The sequence below is a fragment of the Falco punctatus genome (genome assembly GCF_963210335.1).
Source record: "Falco punctatus genome assembly, chromosome: 7".
NCBI lineage: Eukaryota > Metazoa > Chordata > Aves > Falconiformes > Falconidae > Falco > Falco punctatus.
Window position 1 is genome coordinate 30171272 of NC_137587.1, and position 12740 is coordinate 30184011.

Genomic DNA, 12740 nt, shown 5'->3' on the forward strand with positions numbered 1-12740 from the left:
GATTCATTCTTGCTGTGAAGATGAAAACTGCAGTATAAATTCTGTCTATTGTTCCAGTGGCCTCCTGATTTCAAAGGCTGGTGGGGTTGAAATGGTAGGAGACTGATTTAAGTGGAAATCAAGACACAGTGTGGCTGATGCAGGAGTCAGACAGAACATGTTCACCACCAGCAGCCTGAGTGAGAACGATGCATGGAAAGATGACACATAAAGCTCTTCAATGCCATAAACGCGCACATAAAAAAATCTCATTACTGCCTTTTGCACTCTCTAGCCACTGTTCCTACAACTCTATTGGGCTCTAGCAATAGTGAGAAACATGGTAATGAAACAGAACAGTGTCTGGACCATCTGGGGAAATTATGTCAGGTTGTATGATGAGAACACAGATATCCTTTGGAGTTTGCCAAGAGCCAGACAATAATATGCATGCTTAGAATAAACCCCCTGCCTTTGCAAGCAGATAGCAAAACATCAGAGGGGCAAAAAGGTGGGAAGAGAAGCTCACACTGTGACACACAGTGGCTCTGTCAGAGAGCATGAATGGAGCTGGCAAATGCTCCATCAATGTCTTTCATAAAACCTGTCAAGGTAAGAAAAGAGGCGAATACTGAAGTGATGGATGCCAGCATGCCTGCCTTGGTTAGAACCAGAGCCCAAACACAGGGCCTCATCCCATGAGGACAGCACAGCTGCTTCTTGCTGCGGGTGCAAAAGACAATGCAGGAAAAAGTCCAGAAACTTTCACTCAGATTTTCTCTTTAAGAAATGTAACAGCAAAATTAACAGGGTTAATTAATAACCTTGAAACTTTATGATTAATTAAAACCCAGCACTGACTCATTGGAGTCCAGGCATATTGGGGACTCACAGTGTAGATGATGGTGCTTGAGACAGAGTCCTAATCTCACCTAATTGAGCTCACTCCAGATCCGTGCAGCCTCTCATGGCAGTGTCAAAAATGGCCCAGGAACAAGAAGGTCTCCAAGTGGTGTGCTCGCCACCATTGCCTGTCAGAGCTGGAAGCCACTGGGAGAGCTGGGGCAGCCTGAAATCAGCAGCTGCACTAGGGACCTGACCTGAAACCCAGTGAAATCTGTGGAAGGAGCCCCATAGGTAAAGCAAAAGATGTCCTACCTACAGTGTTATCACCATTGCTTCTCTGCATCGTGGCTGTGTCTGTTGAGGTAACCTGTGACAGGAACCATTTCTCTTGGTGCCCTATGCACCTGTGGTGCTGGCCCGGCCCCACAGCCTGGGGGTGGCCTCAGCCCTGTCCAGCAGCCTGGCTCTCTGTTAGCTCTGAGGTCCAGAATAAGATGGAAAAAATGTGGAAAAATGCCATCCAAAAGGTAAGAAGCTGTAAACGATCCAGTACATTATTTTACTCCATGGTTTCCTGGTGAGTCCAGGCTACTGTGCTGTGCCAGTTTGTGGTGTATGGGAGCAGCCTGCCTGGCAGACATGGCAGCAAAATGGCGCAGAGTGGACTTGTAGCCTACCAAGGTGCCACTGCACTCCCTGCAACAGCCCTTTCCTTCCACACGTTTAAAGGATCAGTAATGATTAATTAAAGTGTTGCCCTCTACACTGCCTTTCAGGCACGGCATTTTATAAGCATTAGGAGGGAAAGCTTCCCAGCCTTGCCGGGAGGTAAAGGTGATTGCTATCCGCGCTTTAGGGCTGGATAAGCAAAGGCCTGGGGAATTGAAAGGCTGATTGCTCCCAGCCTTGTCTGAGTGGGTGAGGGCAGAGGCAGGGGCCAGGAAACCTCCCCTTTTCTCTTCCATGGCCTTTCCCAGCCCAGCCATCCCTCTAGGAAAGAGCCCAGCAGTTGTGGGGTATCTGCCTGTCACAAGGGCTTCCTCAGGGGGACGGGACTGTCTCATCACACATGTGCCAGCAGCAAAGGGACTGCGCGCCAGGACAAAGAAAATGGCACATGGTGACTGACAGACAACTTGCTCGACACCAGCAGGGAATTTTTTGTGGCTGAGGAGTGGTACCCAGGATTTGGCGCTGACTTGCCTCCTGCCAGCAAGACTGCACAACCTGGGGGCAGCTCAGATGAACAGTCTGTTAGTGAGCGGCCCAAGCTTTTTATCATCTAAAAAAGGGAGATGATCAGGGTCAAGATATTGAAGTGACTGCTCATAACCAAGCTGTCTTATTAGATTGCTAGCTCCAATTTTGGGCCCAGATGTTGTAGTATATAAAAACTGACATAAATTTATCATAGAAAAGCTGCCTTTGGGCACTCTGGTGTCCATCGTCAGCAGTGCACACAGTCATTTAATGTTTCCTCTGGGCTTCCAGGGTAAACACTGTTTTTATGTAACATACCTACACACATGCACATATGTGCAGGAGGATTTGGGAACAGTTTTGATGAATTCTGTGTGGAGAAATTAGTCTACCTGAATGCCACGTTGAATTTCACTGTGCTCATATCACCACACATCTGGCACAGCTGTGGCCCTTTCTGGCAGACTAACAGCCTGTGCCTCCTGCAGCTATATGGCAAAGGCCTTCTGTTTGCAGTTCTGCCTTCTGCAGCCCTCTCCCTCCCCTAAGAGGCTTTAGATGATATAATACATACCGCTGTTTCACTGCTTTTTCATCCAGAAAGATAAATGATCATGAAGACTCACTTTGCCTTCCTCTGAGCACAGCCTCCTCCATGTGTAGTGAAGATAAATATTCAGGCAAGCCACTCATCTCAAAGAACATCTAGGCAAGCATTCACACTATTTTAAAAACTCCCTGCCCGATGCTGTAGAGCAAATTGCCACAAAAAAAGCCTATAAACAAAATAAACAAATAAAATACCATTGAGAATCAGAAGAAATGTTATTGTACAACTACTTCAAAATCCAAAACAAACCAACCAAAATTGTTTTCCTAGTTATCTTTTCACCCTTTCCCCTAGGCCTTTTCCATAAGGTACTTAGTGGAAGTGAAAGCAATAGTTTTATATAGATAAATCCATAACATTGAAAAGAGACATCTCTTTTCTCTAGATGCTCAAATGCTGCACCAGTCTGTATGGTGTTTGAAAACCATGTGGGAAGGAAATCATTCTCTCTTAAAGGCAATAGGCTTTTAGAATCACATTTATTCACTTCTGCGGAGTTTTTCTACATGGGATTTCAGAGCCTTTTATACAAGAGAGTGCCCCCTTTTCTCCTCTTCTCTTCCTCCTTTGTGCTTGTTCTTTCACCAGCACAAAGCTGAAGTGAACAATAATATACACTGGGCTTTACATCCTGCAACATCTAGGACTCTGAAAAACAAAGAACAAATATACAACCAAGGGGCTAAAGACAGCAAGTTCAGTGAGATGGGTAACTCTTGCTCCAGTGGAAAGTTCTGGTGCTGGTGGAAGAAGGTTCATTTTAGGAGCCAAAGAAAATGCTTACTGGAAGCCAGTTCTGATGTGGGCTGGCTATAAAATCCCGACTGAGTCACTCTGCCTCTCTGAGCTGTGTTTTCTACAGCTGTAAAATGGGGTTTTGGCCCAGAAGCCTAGGTAATGGTTTTATAAGGCATTATAAAGGACTATGAGGAAGATAAACAAAGAAATTTGCTTTTTTCATGTGGGAGGGCAGAAGCAAAGACAGAAGGGAAAAAAGCAAATACACTGAGTGGGAGTGTGGGGACAGGAGTTGGGACAATTTATTAATTTGGTTTCCATCTCATTCTGGTAAACAACTTACAGCTGGGTGAATCTGCCTGTTGATCACTCTCCGCCTGATGAGCATTTCCTTGTGTTGGGGCCTCAGTCCCTGCTAAGTGCTAGAGGCTGCCCCTTCCTGCCAGCATCACCTCACTGGTGGTGCTTGCTCTCACCTCGAGGACCTGAGCCCAGCTGGCTGCCCTCCACTTTGCTCTGTGAGGTTAGTTGGGATGACTGTGACTTGCACACTGCTGTTGCTGCATCACTCTGCCTTCCCTTGGTCTGAAAAAACAGGCTGGGGAAATGTGTCTCCTTCCCCAGCTGGTTTGTTACAGAAGGGGAAGAGAAACTGTTCTCCCCTACGACTCAGATGTCTCTCTGCAGACCTTGGTGCAAGGTGGAGGTCACCCATGGGACCTGGAGAACAGGGAGGGGAGCGGGGCAGGTCCCCAGGCAAAGCTGTGTGGGGAAGACAAGGTCTTGCTTTTGTCCCCTTCTCGCTAAATCTCTGGGAAATCATGTCCTTGCCTGCTGCTATAATCACTGATTACATGCTATTTGCCTGTTGTATTATAGCTGCTCACTTAATTAATATCATTTTAAAGGGCGGTATTGGCATGAGGGAGACAAGCTGTTTTGAACTCCAGTAAACACATTTAGTATGTGATCATTGTAAGCAGCTCCTGCAGCCTTTCTATGGTGAGCAGATAGAAGCACCATGAGTTAATGAACTGCATTTTAACCACCTGATGCTGGTCAAAGATTTGATCTATCAGGTTTAAGGCTGGGTGGAGGAGGGGAGGCAGAGTGCTTCGCCACGCTCCCCAGTACCACTGAAACTGTTAATCAGCCTGCTCTGCAGTCTACTGCGGAGTTTGCTTTATTAAAGCTCCCTGCTGCCTGTACACGTTCACTGGCACAGACATCGAGAGACAAGCAAACACTTACCCAAGTGCAGAGTACTCACTGCTGCATTGCAGAGTTTACTGGCATAAAATGATGGGGGTAGGTAATCGCAGGTGGAGGCTTGGGTCCTCCCTCAGCCCGCCTGCATCTGCAATCTCGTGGATTTCTGTAACAGGGCATCTGAAGAGGGCTGGGGGCAAAATATGCACATTTAGGGCTCTCTTTCCAGCTCCTAAATGTCTGGATAGCTGGCATTGCCTGTACCAGTCTCGTGTGATCTATGCTGCTTAATGTGGGTTTTATTTGCAATTATTCTATCAACCTAAAAATTAATTTCCTTTGAGGTACTTGATGGGGTAAGCATAATTTTATTTGTTATTGTTATAAACTAACCTTGTCTCTGCCCAGAGATCCTCTGTAAGGTTGAGAATGTATTCAAAGTAAATTCAGCTCCCTTTCAAGGAGCTTGTAGCCTGAGTATTAGGGGCTTTCTGGTTTTCCTATAGGGTGTCTCACATAGAATCTTGAGCAGGATGAAGTCACTTTCATTTGAAATTATAGGTGATGAGTTCAGTTCATTTCCCCCCCTAATAATCCCATCTTCAGGGTTATGTTTTGGTGTATTTTTTCTTTTGTGCCAGCATAGAAATATTTGATTATTCAAATAATTTATTGAGGTTTAATACCAAATAGCTGGTCTGTTTTGTAATGTCTGGAACCACTTTGGATTTGTTGTTTTCAACAGATGTTTTTTTCCTGAAAGAAATCTGGTATTTGCTTAAGAATTGTTAGGCATTTCTAATCTACAGCTGTAAATATGCATGTGGAAATTTAATTATAATAATTTTGTTCTTTGTGAGCAGCTGATTCAGTATTTCTTACATACCTAAGGAATACAAGGGCAAATATCTCAGCTGCTTTTTTTTTTTTTTAATGGAACAAGGATTGCTCAGATTTCTTCTCCCTACGTTTTTCCTAGTGATACAATACTGCAGTCTCTGCCTTACTCAGCTTATGTCTAATTGCAGAGTATTTAGCAAAAGAATTCACATGCAAGTTTTAGATTTGAAGTTAACCATCCATTATACTTGGCTTTGTTAACAGAAGTCAGCTGAACAGCACATACAGTCTAATGGGGAGAAATTAATCTTGAGGCCTATGGGAAGGTGGACTCACATCAGTCTGATTCAAGAATTTGTAGCTTGGGAGAGTTCAGGGAAAAGAAAATATTCTAGGCTGCTTTTCATCAAAAAGCCAGGATGTTTTGCAAGTGTGACATCTGTGGCAGCACTGGTTACTGACAGTCTTCTGGGACAAGCTGGCCAGCAGGACTGGGTATTGTGGGAATTAAAGCTCCATGTTCATATGGCAGCTTAACTGCTGAGTGCACGTGTTCTGAGGGAAAACCATGATTTACCTAAAATGAACTACTGGCGCTTGATTTCTGGAGCTGTTGAAGATCCCTCGACTCCCGTAGAAATTGATGGGAGCCCTGGGTACCAGGTGCTTCCAAAACCAAAGTCTCATTATCAAGATGAAGGTCACAAAAGAGAGGCCAATATGATTTCATTATTATTTTAACCTTCCATGTCCCAGTTTTCATACTAATAAAATGAAGCTGACATTTTACTACCTTTAAGGAGTTTTAAAGGTTAATGAAAGATAATCTTAGGAGTCCGGCAAGGAAGACTTTGGGAAGTGACACAGTCCTTATGCTGTTAAATTGCTCAAAAATGTCCACTCTCTTGTCATTCAAATCCTGCTTTAATTCACTTCCTCCAGTGACCCTTTCAGTGTTAATCCACCACACAGAAGCGTTGCAGTTTTAATTAAAAAGGAACTCTCTATCTCGCTAAGCTTAGTCTGCCATCTGATCATGCAGTATGGTTTACGAACAGTATTATCTGTCTAATTTACATCATAAACCCACGACTTTAGCAAGGCAGAACACATTGGCAGCCCTTAGTATATAATGCTGCTCTAACCAAAATCAGCTATGTTTTAAGCAAAAATCTACTGTAAGAATGGAGATGTGGGGAAATCACACATGGTGCTGCACATGAGGAGGCCTACAGGGGCACAGAGAGCTTAGTGGGATACCTCAGTAGAATGAAATCTCTAAATTGAGTTTGGAGCAGCTTCCGAAAAGATATGTTCCAGCTCAACCACAAGATACAAATCTGAGACAGAGTTTACTGAACTAAATTATTTGGCTTCTGGTATAATGAAAGCTATGGTCCCTACTGGCCTTTAAAACCTATGATCTTAAATATTGGCAACGGTTTTGTCCCGGGTCACTTGGAACTCCGTAAATCAAATAGTGCAGTGAGCTGCAAAGCTGTGAACTGTCTGGAGGGCCTGCACAGGGCACATATTCACCCTGGGCTGACTAATATCCCCAAATCCCATCCCAGCAGGCGATGGGATCAACACAAGCCCAGGACTCCAGCAAAATTATCCTCTTAGTTGTTCTTATGTTTGGTTCGAGGTAAAGCAGCTGTCCCAGGGCAATACAAGGGTGAAGAAAAGCAGCAAAAACAGTCTTGCTGTTCAGCTCCCCACAGCACTGGCACATCAAGGTAGCAAATGCGATCTGGGAGTCTCTGAGTGAAAAGAGAGCCCTGTGACAACTATTTTTCACATTACTGTCAGATTTTTAAAACATTGTGGGAGGAAAGCAGTGAGGGAAAGTAGAGGAGAGAGAAACTGGATCTTGTTCTTATTGGCAGAGGAAGGAGGGAGGCACAAGATCTGTGTCACACTGTGAGCTCTTTACCTCAGAGGAAGGTGAACCACACCTGGCAGAAATTAAATGTTAATGTGTCAAATCATGTCCAAAAGCACATAAGGCTCAAGGGACAGCTTATGATACCCTTTGAAAAGAAGATCTAATTTAATTAATTTGTATATCCTGATACCCAGTCCTGCAAATTAGCATCAGTGGGTTAGCATACTGCTGCCATTAGGTTCCCTTGAGGTTATCAGAAAACTGTATTCAACAAACTATAGGCACTGAATTGAACTGTCTGGTCAGGGAAAATCAGACCAAACTACTTCGTCTTAATTGTGACCCAGTTTGGGATGCAGTGGAGTGGCAGTTACCCTTGATAGAAAGAAACAGTAAATTATTTTTGCTGAGAACCTCATCAATCACTGATCACGGTGACCTACGGATCATTAATCTCATTAAAGAGTTCAGCCTCACGGCAGAAGTAATAACAGGCACACCGAAAGTGTGTAAATTAGACATGCTTTCACAAATTTGAACGGGGCTGGCTGGCATCCCTGAGGAAAGCTCCATTTCTAAATTGGGCAAACTCTTCACTGACTCTAGTTGAACTTCAGCCATTTACTCTGTGTCAGATACCATCTTTAAGGCCTGTGGAAACTGTCCAGAAGGTATCTGGCCTGTTATTGAACCATGTTTATATTACTTAAGTCAGAGAAGGAACAGCTGAAATCTATGGGCATCGCACATCACCTCTTACTGCTGTGATCTTTTTGACAACAAACCTCTCTGCTGTCTGAGCTCTTTCAGTGAGGTGATTGGTAAATAGGTTGGGAAACACATCTGAGAGTGCACAGACAACCTTCATTTTCTGTGTACCCAAGGGGTTTGCATTGGTTTGGAGGATGATATATGACAAACAGTGAAGTCAGTCAGCTGTTCACATTGGTCCTTTTAACTACAGCAGAGCCTGTTGTGTCACTGAACTGGGGGTTTTGCTGTCTTCACCTACTGTATAACAAGGATGAGTTGTGAGGGGTCCTTTTTTGTTAGATGCTGACTTTAAGAGGGGAAATTGTTTAATATCCCCTAGACTATTCTTATCAGTACATCTATTCAATGTGTGGCCAAAACAGAGAGGTGCAATCCTGCAAGACAGGATGAGCTGATTTAATGGCTGTCCACCACTGGAGGGGGAGGTCCTGCTGCCTCCTGACTTCTTGCATTTCCAGCTGTGCTCACCTGTCGTTCACCTTGCATCAGCTTTGGTGCTTGTCAGACCCACCTGTGATCTACATCCATTTACTAATTCAGAGGAAGCATAACCCAGCAAAAAGAAAATGGATGTTTTTCTCCTGGCTTAAGGAGCTGCATGAGATTATATGTGGGACCAATGGTTGTCCAAGCTCACATGTGAGGTGGAGCAGGAAGTGAATGGTCAGGAAAGGGGATGCAAAAGCAAAAGAAACGTGAGCACGTGGCTGGGTTGCAAGACCAATGCTTGGCAGCAATGCATAGCTAAGGCATCTCACCTACTTGTGGGACCAGAGCCTAAGAGGAATTGGGTTGAGATGCCATCAGTGTATGGATGATACACAGACAGGTAACTAATTTCCACTGCATCCAGTTGGTACAGAGTCCTAGTTTTCCAGTAACAAGATGTACGAACCAGTGGAGTTTAAAGCTAAACAGCTACCTCTGTGAAGAAATTTGGATGAATTTGAGAGGGTTGTTCTCAAGGATCTACATACCACAGACCCTACCTATACAGACCTGGGCATTGTTCACTCCCTCCTCCCAAAAGTTTTCTCCAGTGCCCATAGGCTTACACAGATTTCATGCAACTATGCTCACAAGACTCCTAGTTGGCATCTGGGGGGCTCTAAAACAATCCTCTCATTATTTGACCACTTGGGTTCTTTTACTGAACCTTGTGAATAAAAAAAAAATAAAAGCTTGTCAGATGCAAAAATAAATTCAGGACTTCCAGGATGTCCACATACCAGCGGATCAGGCCAGTTTGTGATGACAACCATCATGCTGGTGCAGTTTGACATACATGCCTATATCATGAACTACACCAGTCTGGGACTGATGTGCCGTAACAATATGCCCTGTGCTGCACTGTCCTCTGGGACTTGAGCGCCACACTGAATCTGAGAGATCTAGGACCTTGGCAGGCCTTGAGACCTGTGAGACTCTCTGGGGCCATTCATCCACTCCTTCCAGATTTATTGCCATGCTCAGGACAAATGGAAGGGCCCCAAGCAGGAGGTCATGCCTCTGGATTGCTCCTAGCTCTGGTAGATGTCTTGCCTAAGTTATATCTACTGGAGAGGTGAGAGTAAAAGGTTATGTATGGGAATAAATACATTTAGGAAAGATACACCGTGCGATCTGGGCATTCTTCAGCAGAGATGGGCAGCTCAGGGGCCAGCACAAAAAAGACTCATCTCACCCCATGCTTACACACAGACACATGCAGGCACGCAGCCTTTCTACCAGCAGCTTCCCATTCCTGTGTGCCAACAACGACATCCAGGCCCTGGGAGCACTTCCATGTAACAACTTGCTATGTCACAGCTTGGCTGGCAGCTAAGAGCCAGGCATATAATTGGGGCAACAGTAGTGCACAAACACCATCTGGCCAAAATCGGCTCTAACAGGCACCTGTGTGTAGCCATCCATAGCCTTAGTTTGAGCTGGCCTTACCTGCACCCTGATGCATGAGGTTTTCTGTAGTGGGACTTTTGACATCGTGTGCTGAGGAAGCAATGGCAGCAGACATGGTCATAGCAGAAGCAGGCAGCGTGTTTTTGCAACAGCCTCTGCACTTATTTGTCTTGGTCGCCTTAGGAGGAGGATGCTGGTGTGGTCTTCTGCTGTGCATGGGGCAAGTGCATTCTGACCCCAATGCTGGTGAGGTCTGGGGCTGCTCACCCCCCATGGCAGACAGCAGTGGAGACTGGTAGGGTGAAAGTTTGTTCCCAGAGCACTGCAATGTGGTCATGGTTCACATGCTTCTGAGGGACACAGACAAATCATACAGGGCAGCCAGGTGACCAGGGCTTGCTCCAGGTGTGAGCTGGCCTTTTGTCTCCTCTATAACAGGGTCCCGGTGCATAATGGTGTGTTTGAATACAATACTCAAACCCGAGGCTTAATCACTGGTGAAGGGAAGCATACCAGATCAGTGCTTCCTAGACTGTTGAGTTAAATGTGCAATACCTAATGTTAATATTCACCTAGATACTGAATGATTTGGAAAGTACCTGTTTGTACCAAGCTCTCCCAGCTGAAACACTTCAGCTGCAAAGTTCTTGGTGCAGAATTCGTTACTCTGAAACTTGCTTTCCAATTAGCTGGAAAGAGCCTGACTGTTTTCATCCTTTGGACCACATTTTAACTCCTGTAATAGCTTCACCTGAGATAGATTGATGAAGGGAGATTTCTGTAACAATGCTATGATTACAAGGTGATTGCACTTTCTGCGTGAATGAAACTTTTCATGTAATTGGGCATGAATTTAGGCAGGACCTTTTTAAACTCCATTAGCAATTCAGCTGGGTTGTCTCTTCTGACTGGTACAACTTGCGTCTGCTGCATGAGGGTATTTCATCGAGCCGTGCACTTTATTAAATGTAAATATGTAAATGTAAACTTAGATCAAACTGAAAGTCGTGAGTCTGCTTTACACCCCAGCATGAGCTCAGGGTCTCTGTCATGTAGTTCCAAATGCTCCAGCTGGACACAACTAACCCCTGGCAACCCAATACATTGTCAGACATGTCTGCCTCATCCTTTCCTGATTAAAGAGTAGATTATGTGATCCCAGGCTACTGCAGCAACTTGGGCAGAAACTGCATCGCTCATAGGTACAGCATGACTAAGCCTGTGGTCAGACTGGTGCTTTCACCTCAATATTGTTGGTTTTGTCTATAGCTTGCAGAATAACTGCCCTGCCCTCACAGGCAATACATCATGGAGTTAAAAAGGTTCAGGAAAATATGCTTTATGAGGAAAGACTAGAGAAAGTTTAGGTTATTTTGTTTAGAAGAATGTTGACTGAGGAAGAAAAGATAACTGTTTTCAAATATATAAAATGTCATTGCAGAGAGGAAGGGATAACCTGTTCATTGTACATGCGATGGACAAGACTAGAAGAAAGGTGTTTGGATTGCAGTAGGGTAGATCAAGGGAAAACCTTCCGATCAGTAAGGAGCTGAAGGACTGAAACCGGTTTTCAGGAGGGCATGGTGTTTCCACCATTTCACCAAATGCCTGCTGGGCATGTCATAGGCAGGGGCAGGGCATCGATATAGCACAGACAGGCAGAGACAGGCTGGGTCTGAAAGGACAAGAGCCTCAGCACCCCTGAGCAACCCCAGGTCACCACAAGCAACAGCGGAGAGGCTTGTCCTTTTGCTGTCTCCATTAACAACGTTGCATAAATATCTGCCACAGGTATAACTCATTCAGGCTTATTTTCTAAGCACTATCATGAAACTGCAGAGCTGAGAGAAGAACACAGGTAATCTAATTCTTAGTTATCTGTTCTGCCCACTAGACCACAAATACTGGTGTTCTCCTGAAACATGAAATTAAGCCAGGCTAATGATGACTTTTCACCACACTACTATTTAACACAAAGGTGTTAGCAGCAGCGGCCCCAAGTCCTAGGGGACCATGGCAGACCTTAATTAGGAGGTGTGGATTTTTCTGTGGGGATGTGATTTGGTGGGCTAGAAAGCTATTCTTAGCGTCCTCCCATGGATGTGACTGTAAGCAATAAACAATCTTTGTGCCATCGTTTTTGTAGCAGGTCATATTTTTACGATGTCAAGCATGCTGGTGTCTTTTCTGCAATAAAGCTCACCTAATCAAAACAAGTCAGAGCTTATCTAAGCCCCTCGCTGGAGATATCTCTGTGGTGGCTACAGAGCCGGGTTTCCTAGCAACCTAAAAGGCGTTAGACAGGGCTTTGTCGACATTTATCTGTTACCCCCCCCCCCCCGTTTGAATAATGTTATGGGTGTGACATCAACTGACAAAAGCCAGGAAATTCAGAGCTGGGGCTGATTTTCTATCCTTGCTGCTCATCACGCTGAAAAACAAAAGGCACAGTCATGTGAGTGATGAACAGAGCAAACCAATGTTTGTATTTCCTGGCTTTTGTCCCAAACAAGATGCCATTTAAATGAGGTGCTTGGTTTTAATTTCCTCTATTTAAGACAGGTTTAAAGTTCACAGTAGGTAGCATGTTGGCAGTGCTGTAGCTTCCGCACGGACTCCCTTCTACCTCGGAGGGGTCGGCTTGCATGAGTGAAGAGACATTCCAGCTCTTCTGTGATCTTCGGTTTACCCACAGTGAAACCAATTTTCAGATCCATGACTTCGAAGGCAAAGGCTGCTCTGTGCAGGGCCACCACT